The following is an 18,887-nucleotide window of genomic DNA, read 5'->3' on the forward strand; positions in this document are numbered from 1 at the left end:
GCAGCCGAGTTGGCTGTGCGCCCACCGATCTGTCAATGGCCACTTAAGGCCTTTAGAAAAGCAATTAAAACAATTGATGGACCTGCCCGTCCAACCTTAAGGTTGCCGGGCAGGCGAAGAGCCCGGGTGGCCTTCAGAAAAAAAATGAAACCTCATTCGCGTGCGGGATGAGGTTTCATGAGGGATTTAAAATGTGTATGAAATGTTTAAATAAAATAAATTGACATGTCCGAGCTCATGTGACAGTGTCACATGAGGGGACATGTCAGGAAAATTTTTTCGTACCCTTTTAAAAAAAATTTTAAATTTCCAACGATCTCCCTGAGGCAGCACTTAGCCTCAGGGTGATCTGCATGCTCCTTCACGCACATGCATGAAAGAGTGCACTCCCGGCTCAGGGAATCACCCCCCCCACCGCCTGCACAGGGAGCGCTCAGCACTTCCGAGTAGACGTTATGCTGGGTGGGCCTTAATTGGCCCGCCCACCTAAAATGGCGGCGCGCCCCCAACCAGGGGCGCCGGTCGGGAACTCACCCACCCGCTCCTACACATCCCCCCCTTCCCGACAGGGGGAAAATCCTGCCCATGAAGTAGGCATGTGCTCTGGTGCACTTTAAAGATGGCGCCCTGAGCGAGGAAGCACTGAAGTCATGGCGTGGCGGGCAAATCCGAGCCCACCTGCCAGCAATCTGGTGTGTTTCCCCATGAACGCATTATTAATGAGGTGGGATGCATCGGGAATGGGATGATACGGCACAAAATCCTGCCATTGCGGCCGGCAGGTAAAACATCTTTTTTCACGTCCACTACTGCACTTAGGGCAAACCTGGGACAATTCCGCCCAAAGTGATTGCCTGAGTCACGGAGCCTATGGATTGGGTAAATTCCATTGTTATGAGAGAACATGCAAAGCCAAATGAATGGATCGCAATTAGATATTGAAATTCTCAGGGCCAATATTGGAAAGCACGACAAGCTCTTAACAGAGGAGGAATTAGGACTAATTTGGAAAGTTCAGATGGCTAAAGAAGAGGACTTCCAGACACTTACAGCACTCCAAGATGAAAAGTTAGATCTACAGAATAAAGTCACTGCCCTGGAAAGACTAAAAACTGAACAGAACATAACGTGACATGCTGAAAAGGAATAGTAACTCAACAGTTCGCGGGGGAGGCATCCAAGAGGGAGATCCTGAACCTCAGGTCAAAACGTCAACAGCATTGCTTCAAAAAAAAGAACTTCAAAAAGGAGAGAATGGCAGTAATAAAAACAGAAAGTGCTGGAATTACTCAGTGGGTCTGCCAGGATCACTGGGAGAGAAACAGAGGTCTGAATTTTGCGTTCCGAGGTCGGGTGCGCACCTGACATGAGCGCACGTAAAATTGCGCAAAATGACATGTGTGGTGCACGCGTGAAATACCGAGGTAGGCGAGCACACGCGGGAGTTGGAGTCGTGCCCGCCGACAAATTAAAGGGCCAATTAAGGTCATTAAAAAGCCCATCGACCGAGATTTTACGTTGCCCGTGCGATTTTGCGCTGGTCGCACGGGCAAAACGGGCAGGCGGGCAGCACATTTTTATCAAATTGTGTTCCAAGGGTAGGATAAAAGGCCCATGGAGCACAAGCACTTTTAATTCACTTGTGATTTTGCCACCGTCATATTCCTGAGTTTTGCTAGATTTCCTTTCGATTGTACAAAGCTGGTTCACCTACAGATCTGTGCCAAAGTTCTAACAAAATAGATCAGTCTGTACAAACCATGGGGAACATTGTCGTTTACAACAGATACTGGCCTTGAAAATCCATGGCCTTTTGGCATATTGCCACTGCAATTGTATTGTGGGAGTGGGGTGGGAGGGGTGTTGGTTGAGTTGAGGGTAGGGGCTTTCTGAGCGTCAGACTCCCCATGACCCAGACCTTCATCATGACCCAGCATGCAGATACTGGGTCACAATGTCATTGGAGGTGCCCCAACTGACCCTGCAGGAGATGTAGAATATGACCAGTTCCCTCCACAATTAAAAACGTTTTTTTTAAAAAGGATTTCCTTGAAAAAGGGAACAATCGCACTTTGTTTGCAGCCCCCAGCATTCCCTCCCTCACCTCGCACCCCCCACCCCCACGGACCACAGCCACTAGCCCTAGCTGTGCCACCTTAGCCGGGCAGTCTAGAACTGCTGCAATAGCAGGTAGACCAAATGTACCCTTGCTGGCATGGGTGTCTACCACAATAGAGCATTCTGCTCTCTGGAGTTCAGTAGGTTATGGGTTCAAGTCCCACTCCAGAGAGTTGAGCACGTGGACTGACAGTCCCAGCGTAATCCTGAGAGAGTGCTGCACTGTTTGTGATGCCAGCAATCAGGGGTGAGAGGTTATTCTGAGACCACTTCTACCCTCTCAGATGGGTATAAAAGATCCAACATCGCTGTCTCTGCGAGCTTGCTGTGCGCAAATTGGCTGGCCGGCACGTTCTCCACATTACAGCAGTGACCGCACTTCAAAAAGCAGTGAGGCACTCTCGGACGCCCTGAATTCATGAAAGGTCCTGGAGAAATGCTTATTTATTATTTTTTATTTCTCCGCTGATGTAAGTAGATGAAGGGAACCCCCTGTCCAACACTTTCCCCTTTTCCCCCCCACCACCCACACCCTCCTCACTGCTGCCACAAAGTTTAGTTGGACCAATGGCAGATGCTGTGCATGACCCGTAGATTTTCAAGGCACATTTCAGAACTACTATACACAAATACATTGGCCGGAACGTTCCAGCACCTCCCGCCGGCAGGATCTTCCGGTCACGGTGACGTGGACGGAGATTTCAATGGCTCACCGGCTCCACGGCAGGTTCCCCTGGAAAATTCCAGCCATTGGGTCAGTGAAGGTTTTAATCAGGATCAGTTAATAGCTGAAAAGCCACAGCACTAACAGCGAATCCATTTCCATGCTGTAGGACCGATCTGTAATTCCACTGGAAGTTTAACTGAAGTTACCAAAGTCATGGGGGATACCATTGGACTTGGCAACTGACTAGTTCCCACCCCCACCCACACTGTAAGGCCAACAGGAAGAAGCGTTTCACACTGGGTGAGCCTTAATTGACCACCCAGTATGAAATCGAGTTGAGAATGCGATCTCGCCTGGCAGCGGATTCTACATCTGCTTCTGGGCCCAGCGACTCCGCACGCACGCCAAGAGTGAAATTCAGGCCAGAGTTAAAGATGTGAGTAAAATGTGACTCTTCTTCAGAACTGAAGGATGGTAGAAATGGGGTGGGTCGTGATGAAATGGACAGCAAATCATCGAGCTGAAGATGCAGCTTAACGATATATCACAGTCGGAGGCTATGGAGACTCCGAGAACAAACTGTGGAAGAGGCTGGAGAGTTTAAAAGAGGAAGTATGGAATGCCAGAAGCCAAGCAGAGTGGGCACAGCAGGAAGCTGAAAAACTGGTGGAAGACAGGCACATGGAGTGGGTTGGAAGAGCAGCGTATGCTGCAGAATTGAAACACAGAGTTTGAGGAGAAGTACCGCCGTGCCAAAGACTGACTGCAACGTGCTGCTTTAGCTCAGAAGAACAGGCAGAGCATTTTATCACCTAAGCAATACTGTGAATTATGTTATTTGAGAAAAGAAAGCAAGTTATAAAAGACTCTAAAGATGTTCAGTTCAATTATAAAAGCCAATTGTTAATCTGCTTCTGGTTAAATACAATATAAAAATATGAATGATTATAGTTATACATAATTATATATTGTTATATAGTTATATTGATATAGAGGCATTTTTTTTAAAAGAAAGAGGCATGTTGTTATAATATTGTTATATTATTTGTAAAGAACTAGGAACTAATTGTTACACAAATGTACATCCAGGTTGCCACGTTTACTGTTACACAGTAGCCGAGTAACAATGTGTCCGTCTACCAGCCACATGGAGAGCAACAAAAAATACTTTTGATGAAACTCCAGAATTTTGAGTCCAAATATGTGATTATTTTTGAACTTGTGGGAGCCAGAAAACACAACACCGTCTCCGGGGAAAACCAGCCACTGACCCGGGATTTTGACAGGGGCACCTCTTAATTGGCATGGAGACAGATTCCCTGTCCAATTAAGTGCAGTTGGTGGGTCAGTCTGAGGCCTTCTAGCTTGAGAGGAGCAGCCAGCTGCAGTAACAAGGTAATTATTAACCAAGAGGCTGCTTCAAGAAGGTGCCCTCTCAGCCACTTTAAAAAAATTTTAATTAAAAAATTGCAAAAAATCAGCCAGGCCGCCACTGCTGGGAGGGGGTGTGTGGGGAACCTCTCTACTGGGTGGCCTTTGGTTGTACCCGCACCCAAGGCAGGCAGGGAGGAATGCCACTGGCATCCAGGCCTGCCACTGGGTGCCCGCCTCCAGGCAGTTAAAATGCCTCCATCACCTACTCTTAACAAGGCTCTGAATGAGCCTAATCGCCTGCCTGCTTCATGGGGAACGGTTAGTATTGCAGGCTCCAAACCTGTGTCGGCATGCCAGCCTCTTAACTTTTGGGCCGTGGCAGCCTACATTCCCAACCTTGGCAGGGCCCAAAAATTCAGCCCTATATGTTCAGTATGTACTGCCAGAGAAATTTTTCCAACTTCCTTCAGGGCATTAACAGCATTTTGAGATGTCCATTCTTTGGTGACCATTTTATCTAAGTTATCTGAAGCAGTTGAAACTATAAATTCCCCCAACTGCTATGATATAATAAGGAACTTGCACAGAATGTCAAAATCAACACAAATATTTTTACAATTATGAAGACGAAGGTGGCTATTGGAGTAATGTGGACCCCATGAAAACTGATAAAGGCAATATAGTCAATGAAAATAAGGAAGTGGCGAATAATTACTTTGCAGGACATCCCAAGGATACTAATATTGAATCAGGGATAGGGACTGACCAAAATTAATGCAAGCAAATAACAGTAATGAAGAAAATAATGGCACTAAAGAATAACAAATCCCCAGCACCTGATGGTTTCTATTCCAGAGCTTTAAAGGAAATAGGTGAGAACCTTGCAAATGCTCTAACTTTAAACTTCCATTCCTTTCATGAGTGAAATTAGAAAACACTTCAATGCACAGAGGGTTGTAGAAGTTTGGAACACTCTTTGACAAACGACAATTGATGCTAGCTCAATTGTTAATTTTAAAATAGGGATTGATAGATTTTTGTTAACGAAAAGTATTAAGGGATATGGGGCAAAGGCAGGTATATGGAGCTAGGTCATTAGTAATGACCTCATTGAATGGCATGAACAGGCTGGAAAGGCTAAATGGCCTATTCCTGTTCTTATAGTCTGATGTAAGTTTAACATAGATATCAATGGGAAATTGTTCATTTATCAGCTTTTATTTCTGGAGTTCCAATTCTTTCCATGTATTTCATCCTTACACCTTTTGAAACCCTCTCTGTTCAATTATTTTATTTTCCATGCTTTTGTGCATTGTCTCTCTGTATCTCATTCTCTTTCATATTTGCACACATTGGGCAGAATTTTTCTCTCATCGGGCGGGCGGGCGTGCTCCCGACCCGAACCAGAGTAAAATAGTGCGTCGGATGAGCGTCCCGACATCATCGCGCACTCGTGATATTTCACTTGGCAGGTGCGCGCGAGAGGCAGCAGCGTATTAAGGCTCTTTATAAATTAAATTGGACTTTTCGCAGCCCGTCCAACCATTCGGTCGGCAGGTGGACGAAAAGGCCAAGCGGCCTTTGGATTTTTCATGAAACCACATCCACGGGCGGGGTGAGGTTTCCAACAGGAATTTAAATTAAAATAAAAATGTTTAAATCTCATTTATAACACGTCCCTGCTCATGTGACAAAGTCACATGAGGGGACATGTTCACCTTATTTTTTAAGCCTTTATTTGTACTGTTATGAACCTTCAGCTCCCTAAGGCAGTTCCGTGCGTTCAGGGAGCTTTCAGTGCGCACACCCACGCGCATGCACAAACTTCCACGCTCACCCTGCTCCTGTCCCCAACCTGGCAGCGCTCATTCATGCTGGCTGCCTGTTAATTGGCCAGTGAGTGTGAAATCGCAGTCAGGACCCGATCGCGGGCAGCGGTCGGTTTCGTGACCGCTTCCATGCCCGCCCGCCCGCCATGCCCGTCCGACGAGGTAAAAATCCTGCCTTTTGTCTTTCTGTGTTTTTCCCTCGCTCATGAAATTTCTCCCTTCTTTCACGAATTTCATGTGGTGTGGGTTGCAGAGAGTTAAGGTTGTGATGTGTACTGTTGGTTTGTATCACAGAGTTTTGCTAAAGAAATAATGGATGCAGATCATTGAGAACATCTACATTCTCAATCACAAATAATGAACTTAATGTATTTTCAAAAGAATAGGGTAATGAGAAAGGCAAAATGCCATTGAGTTAGCAGGTGTCTGGTCTCATTTGTTTTAATGAACTGTTAATTTTTGTTCATGGCAGTAAATGATGCCAGCGAGGTAGAATCCAAGTGAGATTGATGCTCACACAATTATAATGATGAACATACCTGAACAAGACTACGGGCAATTTGCAACTGTGTTGTGCAATTTCAACTGATATAGGAGAACAGATGGCAGTGACATCCAGAATAATCAATCCCACATTTAAAGTGAAAGTACAGCCATCAGCAATTAACATGATACATAGATTAACACACAAACTACAAGTCCAAGGCAAAATGTACATTGCTATGGAAGATCATGGATTGTGATTCCCAAAACCACAGTTAAAAATCCTAGAATCTTATGTAATAAATGGAATTTGACTGAGTCATCGCAAACTATTGGCACCGTATTGTTCAGTGCACATATTTTCACATCATTTACATATCATTTGTACAAGACATATTATACTTGCTGAACAACATTAGGTAATAGGAACATTCAGTGTATGAAATAACTTTATTTTTGAGTAATGATTTCATTTTCATGCTTCTTAGGCCATAGGACTGCCTTGACGTAATGCAGCATAAAGTATAATAGCATTGTATTTCTTCAGCGGGCTTGGTATCGTTAACTCATCCCATATGCAGCAGAGAACAGTTAACTGCTGCTTTTTCCATGGCAGCACCTCTATCAATCAGAGTCCACTTGCCAACCAATCAGCACTCTCTTCTCAGGCAGTATAAATTGTTGTTCTCTTTACTGTTGGTTTATCTTGCATAGCTGTCCTGATGAGTGCATGTCTCTTTTTTCAGCAACAGTAGCATATCATTCTTTTGAAGATGTAGGATCAAGTATAATCCAATAGCCATTTTTGTCTTTTTCTTTATTTGTTCTTGAGTTATAAGCATCATTGGCAGGGCCAGTATTTGATGATCATCCCCAATTATTTGAGAAGGTAGTGGTGAGCTGTCATCTTGAACCATTGAACCATGTGTTGTAGGTACATCCCCAGTCCTATTAGAAAACGAATTCCAAAACTTTGACCCAGCAACAGTGAAGGAACGGTGATATAGTTCCAAATCAGGATGGTCTGTGGCTTGGAGGGGAAATTGCAGTTGTTGATGCTCCCATGCATCTGCTGCCCCTGTTCTTCTAGGTAGTAGAGGTCACAGGTTTGGAAAGTGCTGTTGAAGGAGCCTTGGCAAGTTGTTGCATTGCGTCTTGTAGATGGTACGCACTGCTGCCACTGTGCATTAGTGGTGGAGGAAGTGAAAGTTTAAGGTGACAGAAAGTTGCCATAGTCCCAGAGGACCATAGGCTGCTCTCTCTTTAGTGACTGATGGTGAGTTTAACCTGAGGGTCACCACACCTCAGGCGAGGGGCAAAGTTGAGAAGGTGGGGCCTTCATGGATGACCTCCGCTGGTACAGGAATTGAACCTGTGCTGTTGGCATCACTCTGCATCACAAACCAGTCAACTGAGCTACCTGACCCCCTATTAAGGTGATAGATAGATCAGATGCTGATCAAGTGGGCTGCTTTATCCTGGATGGTGTTGAGCTTCTTGAGTGTTGTTGGAGCTGCACTCTTCCAGTCAAGTGGAAAATATTCTACCACACTCATGACTTGTGCCTTGAAGATGGTGGAGAGGTTTTGGCAGTCAGGTGGTGAGTTATAGTAACTGCAGAGTATCCAGCCTCTGACCTGCTTTTGTAGTCACATTATTTATATGGCTGGGACTGGTTCAGTTAAGCTTTTCATCAATGGTAACCCCCCCAGGATGTTGATAGTGGAGGGATTCAGTGATGGTAATGCTGTTGAATCACATGGGCAGATGGTTAAGTTGTCCCTTGTTGGAGATGGTCATCCCCTGGCACTTGTCTGGTGTGTATGTTACTTGTCACTTATTAGCCCAAACCTGAATATTGTCCAATACTTGCTGCATGTGAAAATGGACTGCTTCATTATCTGAGAAGTTGCAAATGGTAATAAGCATTGTGCAATCATCAGCGAGCTTCCCCACTTCTGATCTTATCACAAGGAGAAAGTCTATGAGCATCTTGAGCTAAGATGTGAAATCTCATATAGCTGCCTGGTTGAGACAAATGAACAAAAAACTGAGGGGACAATTGTAAATTTTATGGCTTAAGTTTAGTTAATTGATGACTGTATGTGCTGATGAAACATATGCATTCCCTCATAACTTGCAGCATGTGCCTTTCGAGGTATACTGTGAGCCAGCCTTCAGATAGCAGTGTCAGTGGTTGAAAATGGGTCATCCATAGGAGTTTAGAATTTGATTGGGAAACCCAGAGTACTCCATGCTACTAGAATATTAAGCAATTAGTCTGTTGGACTAGCGTGCACACATCTGGCTGAGGGTACTCTACAGGTGGTAGCTAACAAGGGGATCAGGTTAACAGGCACAATATTGGATTAGCCCCACTTTGTCTGTGAATTCAGTTGGGGACGTAGTTCTATTTAATTTTTGTTTGCATGTATATCAAAAAATTAGCAGAAACTTCAAAATTTGTAATTGTAAAATTGTAATTTATGCATTAGTGTATTGTGTATGAAAATAGAGAATAATTTATGTGGGAAACTGATTCCGATGCAGAAATCTCACAAACATGAGATTCATGATGGACTTGCTGATCACTTGTCTGAACCCTTTGAAGACTCACCCTCCAATTCCTGGATGGTTGTTTCCTCTTTGGTTCTGTCATTTTTGTTGTCAGTCCCTGTCAGGATGGACAACATCTAGAAAGCCCCGTATTGTTGCTGTGTGGTGACAACATCTAAACTGAAGGATTAACAATGTTCACTGTAAATGTAATGACTTCTGTCATAACCCTCAGTGGAAATAACAGAGGCAGGACTTTACGCCCCGCGGGTGGGTGTGCGCCAGACCTGGTCAAACATAAAATAGCGCGCGATGATGTCGGGCGAGTGTCCTGACATCATCGCGCACTCGCGCGATATTTCACTCTGTGGGTGCGCGCGAGAGTCGGCAGGGCGCCCACCGACAATTAAGAGGCCTATTAAGGGTCTTAGCCAATTGACTTAAACACATTTTTCATTGCCCGTCTGACCTTATGGTTGGTGGGTGAGCGAATCGGCCAGGCGGCCTTTTTGATTTTTTAGCAAACCTCATCCACGGGGCAGGATGAGGTTCCCACAATTAAATAAAAAAAATGAATATAAATGTTGGGCAGAGTTTTTATTCTGTTCATGTTATTGTGAGCTTGTCCCAAGTCGGGACATTTTTTTTCATATTTTAAGAATCTTTGTTTTTGATGTTAAGATTGTTCAGCTCCTTGGGGCAGCTCCCTGCTTTCAGGGAGCTTTCAGTGGGCGCTCCCCCCCCACCCCCCCCGGCGCCTGCGCAGAAACGTTTGCGCTCGCCCTCCTCCCGCCCCCACCCCGGCAGCGTCGAGCCTTTCAGCGCGCCTTTCACTCTGGGTTGGCCGTTAATTGGCCAGCCAGCGTGAAATCGCGGCCGGAGGCTGACCGCCCCGCCCCATGACCCGAAAAATCCTGCCCCCCCCCCCAGAGAAAGGCAGAGATCCAGGTGAAACAAACAGTTTTGCACGAATTATGAGGCAAATGTCATCAAGTCCATAACCTCGAGTAGCAAGTTAGAACATATAGAAATATCACATCAGAATAGGGAGAGTGGACCTCCGTTCTGAGAAAAAGGAAATGAAGAATTTAGGGGAGTGAGGGTGATACCTTACGTCCTTGTAAGAGGAAGAGCCTCTGCCATCCTTCAGCAGGCTGGTGATGCCAAGAGGACAGAGCAGGACATGGCAGCTCCTTTGACCCAAAGAAGCGGGGCCAGTACACCAAGAGCTATGAGATGTAGTCACCATCGGGTAAGCCTGGGAGCTCAGAGAGAGAACAGTTTAAAAGAGTCCTTGAGATTAGCACCCCCATATCCAATATGAAGCCACAGCCAGCGATGACGGTAAATAATGGTAAATTATATGTGTTTGCCTGTTGTTTAAAGTGCCTCGGTGTTAGGCCATCCATAAGTGCAGGAGATCTTTAAATGAATTACTTTGCTGTGAATAAGAGCCCTGGAAATCGTTTAAAAAAAACAGGAAAACTTCAGTATTATTGAATGTTCAAGTTAACATTTATGCCCATTTTCTCCTTAAATCACCTTACAGACGCTGCGCTGATATTGTGACAGATGCAGCAATTGTCAATAGGTGCATTTGGACACTTCTGTTACATCTTACCGCAAATAAATGGAATCAGTGCTTGCGCTGATTAAGGACCCAAAGGCAGAAAAAGAAACTTTAAATGAAAGGACACCAGACCTCTACTGTAACGCACCCCGCTGATTGGAGCTCACACAGCAAACTAAAAACTGGTGGTCGGCAGAGGATTTTAAACATCCAGGACTGGGAATGTGGAGGACCATCAGTAAAGTCTTAGCCCAGCAGCTTAAATATGAAATAAGGGCTGGAATTTTCTGTGCCCATTGGAGTCGGGCGTGTTTGGTGGCGTGAGCGGACAATATGGTGACGTGAAACCAGTTTGCAATCATCCCCTCAGCCCGCGGGTGGCGGGCCGCATTTCCCACCATCAGACGTCAGGAACCTCATTGTAATAATACATCAGCATATCATTATAAGGCCAGTCTGCCAGACTCATCCCCCCTGCCGCCGCCATCACCCCCCCCCCACCAGCCCACACAGGACCGCCCGCCCACATCGCCCAGAAAACACGCCAATGTGTTTCACGGCAGCACGTAAGTGACATGCACCTGGAGGGATGCTCTTCGCCCAGAACTTCAAGGTTTGTTTTGTTTGCCTGCCTTGCTTCGGGCAGCACTTGCAGTCATCAGCGCCAGGCTTCACAGACAGCACCACATCACTTTTAGGGGGGCTCACAGGTTGGTCTGTACCTACCAGATCAGCCATATGTGGGTGGCTTTTCAATAGCTGCAGGGCAAGGTCTTGCTTGCGGAAAGGGGACCAGTAGCCTTAGGCAAGGGAAGAGGCTGCAGGACAAGAGATGTACTGGGGGAGGGGGATATCCCAGGGTGTGTGCGGGGGCAAATGTTGAACTGTGCAAGAGGCCTCAAGATGCCTGAGGAGGCAGTGTCCAGAGGAGATGAGGCCAGATGGACATGTGAGGGTATGTGTATGAGAATGGGTGGTGATGTCCCTTGAGCTGGCAGTGAGTGAGATACCAGTGAATGCGTGAGTTTAGAGTGATGAGATAGTTGCCATACCCTGGCTTCACGGATGAGATCATTCATCCTCTATCTGCATTGGATGGCCAACCTCTTCCATACAGCACTGGCACTGTCATGCTGGATTGATGATGCCACAGTCCACTCTGCAGCCAGGTGGGGTGCAGAGGACATCACAGCGGGCATCCATGGTATCCAAATTGCATTCCAATGACACGTCATTAAACCTGGGGGCTGCAGTCTTTTTTACCTTTTGTAGACATCTTCCCTGCAGTAATTGTGGGCTGGAAGCACTGAGATGTGTGCGCGCGACTGGACTTTAAATCTGGTGCCCGACGTACTGAAGTGGTGAGGTGTTGGCGTGGGGACGAATGAGAGCCCGCCCGCCATGGAAACGGCGCATTTCCCGGGAACGCATAAATAATGCGGCGGGTTTGGGATGATACAGCGTAAAAACCTGCCATTGCGGCTGGCGGCTAAAACAACGCTTTACCCGCCTGCTAATGCACTGAGTGCAAATCTGGGATGATTCCGCCCAAGGTCAGAAACAGCTGGAAACTCTCAGCAGGTCAGGGAGCATCTGTGGAGAGTGAAACGGGGTTAGCATTTTCAGTCCTCGGGCTTCTAGCAGCTTAAATGAAAAACTGGAAACAGAAAATATTGAGGTGTATAAACATGTATTGAGGTGGTGGGGGGTGGGGGTAAGGGATAGATGAGAGGTAGCTAAACTGGCCAATAAGATGCTCAGGTATCCATGGGATCCTTGGTTGGTCTCAGTCCAATGGATGAATCAAATGGATGACTGGGGTTGGAATTTTACACCCCTCCTGCTGGTGGGATTTTCCGGTCCTGCCCAAATCAATGGAATTTTGAACGGCTCCCTGCATTTTACTGCCCTGCCCCTACCGCAATGGGGCTGTAACATTTCACCTGGGAGAAAATCTTTAAGTTATTGACACCAAATAACATTTCTGAAGGAGCCAGGCACTGACGTGATTCAAAGAAAGCAACCCAGCCTTGGGCTGCCAGCAACCTTTGGCTTGGGGATGGAGTTACTCTGTAAGATGAGCAAGTGCAAGCAGAAAGTAAGTGAGGAAGTTTCAGTTTTTTTTTCCCTTTCTAACCTACCACATTTCCAGCATTCAAAACTGACCAGATTTGACACTGGTGGAATTGAAAACATTAATAGCGACCCTGAGACCCACAGGGAACCCAGTAATAAGCATAGTCATGCAGATGTGTTCATGGAATATTTTAAAACAAAAAAAGTCGTTCAAATCATGCATTAACATTTTTGGAAATAACCATTTCCCAGTACCCTCACTCTTTTTGTCCTAATCTTGTTCTCTCCTCTGTCTTTTTTCACTCTCGTATCCTATTTCCCTCTTTTCCCTCTATCTGCCATCCTATATTGCTATAGGAACCTGAAGCAATTTTCTCATGTGAAAGCATTGCTGTACTACCACTGCTGTCCATCGGATGGCAGACTTTCAGCAACACTTGTGTCAGCTCCAAGAACAAGGCTTGCTGAAAAGATAATGCTGTCTGAACAGCGCATGCAGAAGTTAATGTGCAAATTGGCCAGCAGCTTATGCCGAGGAAGAGATACCTCATGAGTTACAGATCGCCTCAAGTTGCTGGTCAATCTGTGCCCCTCTTGCCATTAGCTTTTGGGGAACGATTTCACCCTCAGTCTTACTGTAACTTCCACAAAGTTGCTGCATTTGTGCATTAATTGCCAATTAAACACATCGCAGAAAGTTAAGTCCAATAATTATCAGCAAAAGTGCTATTTTAACCGTTGATGACTGCCAAGCAAACTCTCATGCCCAGAAAGTAAGCAATTATAAGGGCGGAGACTAATCCCTTCAGTGTGTGAATTGTTTCAGGAGAGTTTTACAATGTTGGATCTAAGATGCCTTACATCAATATTTCTTACTTCTTTTTTGTCCTTTTTCTTAATCCAGTCTTTATTTCCCTCATTTTGATTCTTTGTTTTCTGTGCTTTCAGGAAGTCTGTGTGTGTGTGTGTCTAATAAAGTGTTTAGTTTTACGGGCAAAATATTACGGCCCCTCCCACCAGCGGGATTTTCCTCTCCCGCCCAAGTCAATGGACTTTGGAACGGCTCGCCTTATCTTACAGCCCTGCCCACTGTTACGGGGCAGTAAAATTCCGCCCTATGTGCCATTAATATGTGGAACAACACCATTTCCTGAAATCATGGGCTTTGTGCGAATGTTATTAAACGATTCTTCACACTCAATCAAAAATATCAATATGCAGTTGATTAAGGTTTGGCTAATGGCCACAAAAATAGGGAGCGGAAATAAATGAGTCATTTTCAGGGCGGCAGGACACGACTATTGAAGTGCCTCAAGGACCCCCTCCCTTGTAAATAGCCTCAGCTATCAATGACTTGGAGCGAATGAGTGTAACATATCAAAGCTTGCTCATGATACAAAGCTGGGTAGAAAAGTAAACTGTCTGGAGGATCCAAAGTGGCTGCAAAGGGATAAACAAGGGGCAGGCGATTAGGCAAGAATGTGTGAGATGGGGTATAATGTGGAGAAATGTGGAATTATACATTTTGGTAGGAAGAATACAACATAGTCCTATCTCTGCCCTTTCTCATTTCAGACCACCTAAGAACTGGATAAAAGCAAAATACTGCGGATGCTGGAAATCTAGAACAAAAACAAAAACAGTTCAACGCAAACTGGAGGAACAGCACCTCATCTTCCGACTAGGCACTTTACAGCCTTCCGGACTTAATATTGAGTTCAACAATTTCAGATCATGAACTCTCTCCTCCATCCCCACCCTCTTTCCGATCTCCCTTTTTCCAATAATTTATAATTTTTTTACACTATGTTTTTTTCTTTTCCCTCCTATTTTTAAATTTATTTCGATCTATTGTTTCATCTCCACCTTTTAGCCCATTTCGATCCCTTCCTCCCGCCCCACCCGCACTAGGGCTATCTGTCACTAGCTTGCTTCCCTTAATGTCCCCATTAGCACATCCTTTAGATAATATCACCACCATCAACACCCCTTTGTCCTTTTGTCTATGACATCTTTGGCAGTCTCTTCTTGGCCTCCACCTATCACTGGCTCCCTATCGAGCTCTCCTGTCCCACCCCCTTCTACCAGCTTATATTTCATCTCATTTCTATATGTCTTAGTTCTGATGAAGGGTCATACGGACTCGAAACGTCAACTGTATCCCTCTCCGCAGATGCTGTCAGACCTGCTGAGTTTTTCCAGGTATTTTTGTTTTTGACCTAAGAACTGGAACCTGCCAAGGCAGCTGAGAAAGAGGAAGATAGTGAAGACAAGGTGACATTGTTATTCAACCTTACACTTGCAGCCACCAGCTCAGATACTGACACTGAGTGCATTTTAGAGGATAGGACAGAGGAGGCCTCTGCACTTGGTGAGATAATGGGCACAACTTACCTGCAAACAGGATGAGGGGAAAGGATGGTGGAAGTGCCAGCACAACGGAAGGTGAAGCAATGGACTAGTTCTGCCACAGAGGACTCAGTGGAGGACTTTGTACATAAAGAAATCCAGGGGGAAGCCTGCCAGGAAGCCTGCGCTCAATATCGAGGAGCATGGATGACTGGCTTGGCACTGATTTGCGTCAAACTTGGACTCTATCTTTCCCAACACGGAATGGGTGACCACCTCCCTCAAAACACTTGCGGACCCCAGCATGATGGTGCAGTCTGAAACACACATGCTGTCTCCACTGGGGAAGAATCTCATAGGAACACTAGGAGAGACAAAGGGATACGGAAGGGGCACTAAAGAAAGGCACAGGGTGATTATTTTATTTTTCTATGCGTCATGTCATGATTGAATTTATTAAATTGATTTGGAATGTGCATTTTCTGGGTTTTTTTTTGTGTTGTTGGAAAGGGGACGATGTAATGGTTAGCGATGTAAGAATAATAAGGAGTAAGGGACTATTGGTGAATGGGAAGGTGTGATCGAGGTGTCTGGCATTCTTCAGGAAATATGTGTAGAGCCCAGTCAGAAAAAAGCTGTCTATGTTGTAGTCTCCTTTTGTGGCAAAACCTCCCCACTTCCACAGTCCCAACGGCTGCCCGGAGCAATTTAACACGGGGAGCAACATTTGTTGCTTTAGGGCGAAACTTCTATCCCTTTCCCAGGAGGGAGTGCTGCCTTACAGAGTTGCTGGCCCATCGGATGGCCGCCAGCTCTGTTGTCCTAGCAGCGGTCCCACCACATGGAGGAGCCCAATTAAGTCCTGGGTCAGGGGTCTCAGCGAGGTGGTTGAGTGGGGTGGGGAGCAAGCTGCAAGGCGCTTGGGGATGGTTAGGTGGGTCGGTGGGAGAGGGGGGTGGGTGCGGGTGGGGTGATGTGGCTGATGTCCTAAAGCTCCCCAGCTTCCTGCAAGGACTTCTTCAAACATTTATCCCTCAGCCAATGTATTAACAAAAAACTTGACTGGCCATTTATTGCACTGCTGTATGTAGGATCTTGTTATGCACAAATTGGCTGTTACATTTCCCCCATAATAACCGTGACTACATTCCAAAAGTGCCTCGCTGGCTATTGAGCGCTTTGGGATATGTCCTGAGGCAATGAAAAGCACTTTATGAATGCAAATACTTTGACTTCATTTAGCCTTTGAATAAATGAAAGCATCGGCAAATAAGTGTGCTGACCTCAAATTGCCTATTTTAAATAGATAAATGTAACTGGGTAGAATTTTTTTATAGGAAGCATAAGAAATTGAGGGCTACATTGTAATGCTTCCTCTACCAACTCTTATAAATACATAATAAGGCCCCGACAATACCGATGGCAAAATAGGTGCATGAAAAGAGTGAGCAGGCACCAATTTCAGGAACAGCCCCCACTAACTTTCCAGTCCCTATCCTCCTACTTACATTCTACCAAGCGGAAATTCTACATTCCTGTTCCATTTCGAATTCTATCACCCTCTGCTCTAAATCAGAATGATGAATTTGACTCGCAGAGAAAATTCCATCTCATCTTGTGAGTGAGAAGATGAAAATCGTGCAGTCAACAGGAAATTTCTGTCATGTATTACATTGTGCCAATGGGTATTGAGCAATTCTATTAGGGAATAGTGTGAGTGTGGATTGGTTAATGGGGCATGAGGCTTTTGTGTGGTCAACTGACTTGGCTCATAATAGGGAATGGTTCCCCTTAAATGCTGCAGTTAAATTGAATGATTTATCAGCTATAAAATTCAATGCTGCTGTAACTTTAGAAATTATTTGACAACTTCCAGTTTTGATGTGTGATTCTATTCCAGAAATGAGTGAAGGCCAAGGTTGTCACTCCATTCTGTGGTTGATTTATCATTCTTAAATTGCATTCAAGATGCATTGCATTTGATTGCATATAATGTCTTCAATGCTAGAGTATTGGAGGAATCCTCCAGCCCCACAACCTTCCAAAATATTTACGCTCCTCTAATTCTCTCATCCCCAATTTTAATGGCTCCACCATTGGTGGCCATTTCTTCATCTACCAAGACCTTAAGCTCTGGAATTCCCTCTTTAAACCCTCTGCTTCTCCATTTCTCTTTCCTCCTTTCAGACATTCCTTAAAACATATCTTGTTGATAAAGCTTTTAGTCATCTGCCCCAAAATCTCCTTAATGTGGCTCAGTGTCAATTTTTTTCTTTGTTACAACCCTGTGAAATGCCTTGAACTGTTTTATTCTGTTAATGGTGCTAAACAAATGCAACTTGTTGTTGAATCATAGAGGGTAAAATTCAGCTTTGGTAGGGGCATAAAATGGGTGATGGTGATGTGCCACCTAGCATATATCCCACCAGATTTTCCTTCCCATTAACCTCAACAGAGCCACCATTGCTCAACATTCACCATTCACAGAGACCCCACCAACCACATCCTGACCAGAATCTCAACTGGACCAGTCTTATTGTTGTGATCAGGTGAGGAGAAGTAGAATGGCTCCCTGCTTTTAACACTGCTTGTTTGACCACAGCAGGTTTTTTTTCAAAAGGACATGCTTGCCAATTCAGTGAGTGTTTGACTGTTTACGTGCTATGGCTGTAAAGGGCACACACAGGGTGGAATCATTTAGGATCTGCCCTAAGGGCAGTAGCGAGTGGGAAAAAGAACGTTTTACCCGGCAGCCGCAATGGTGGCCTTTCTCACCGTATCGTCCCAATCCCGCCTCATTAATTATGCATTTGTGGGAAACACGCCGTTTCGATGGTGGACCAGCTCTCATCGCCCGCCACGCCATCACCTCGCTGCTTCATCATGCCTGGCACCATATTTAAAGTGCAGCCACGCGCACACGTCTTAGTGCTTCAAGACCAGGACTACTGCACAGAAGACATGGCCCCAAAAGGCAAGAAGACTGCTGCCCCCCAATTTAATGATGCATCCCTCGAGTGCCTTTTGGACGCAGTGGAGGCCCGCTACCCCCACTCTGGACAAAGACCATCAAGCAAGGTCATCGATACAGCATGGGAGGCCGTGGCAGCGGTGGTCAGTGCCAATGCCCTGCAAAAGAGGACAGCCACCCAGTGCCACCACAGGATGAATGTTTTCATCTGTTTCGCCAGGGTAAGTCACTCTTCTCATAACTCTCAACTCACACACTCACAAACCCATCACACATCTACAGGGATCTCACACCTCAAGGGACAACACCACTAACTCTCACACACACCCTCACATCTCCATCAGGCTCATATCCTCTCGAACTCACATCCTCATCACGTCCATGGCGCTGGTCACCACACAAACTTTCCAGGTAGTGCCATGTGTCCTGCTCATACTCTCTCCATCTGTTTTCATGCAGGCGAACAGCAGCAGGGAGAGGTCCCAGACCAGGGGTGGGGTGGCCCACATTAGGCCATTCACTCATTTTGAGGAGTGTGCCATCGCGCTGACCAGTGAAGCCGTGGACTGTGCCTGCAGCAATGATGAGGTTGGCAGCGAACACCACGTGAGGATCCTGCACCACATCATCCCTCTCTCAACGCAACTTCGGGTGCTCTCTCTCTCTTCTGCCTTTGACTGTGCTGCCAACGCACTAATTATTTCTACTTTGGTTCACAAGGAGCTCTGCCAAGTGACCGACACCCTCAGCCAGCCAGTCCCTCAGCTCCATTCAGGTCCTCACCTCCAGCCAAAGGACTCCTCCTCCAGTGAAGGGATGGAAATAAGCAGCCTGGAAGACCCGTCACAGTGTTTACCCACACCCTCCACCAGCACAGAAACACACACCTCAATG

This window comes from Cetorhinus maximus, chromosome 4 (genome assembly GCF_964194155.1).
Source record: "Cetorhinus maximus chromosome 4, sCetMax3.hap1.1, whole genome shotgun sequence".
NCBI classification, from domain to species: Eukaryota; Metazoa; Chordata; class Chondrichthyes; order Lamniformes; family Cetorhinidae; genus Cetorhinus; species Cetorhinus maximus.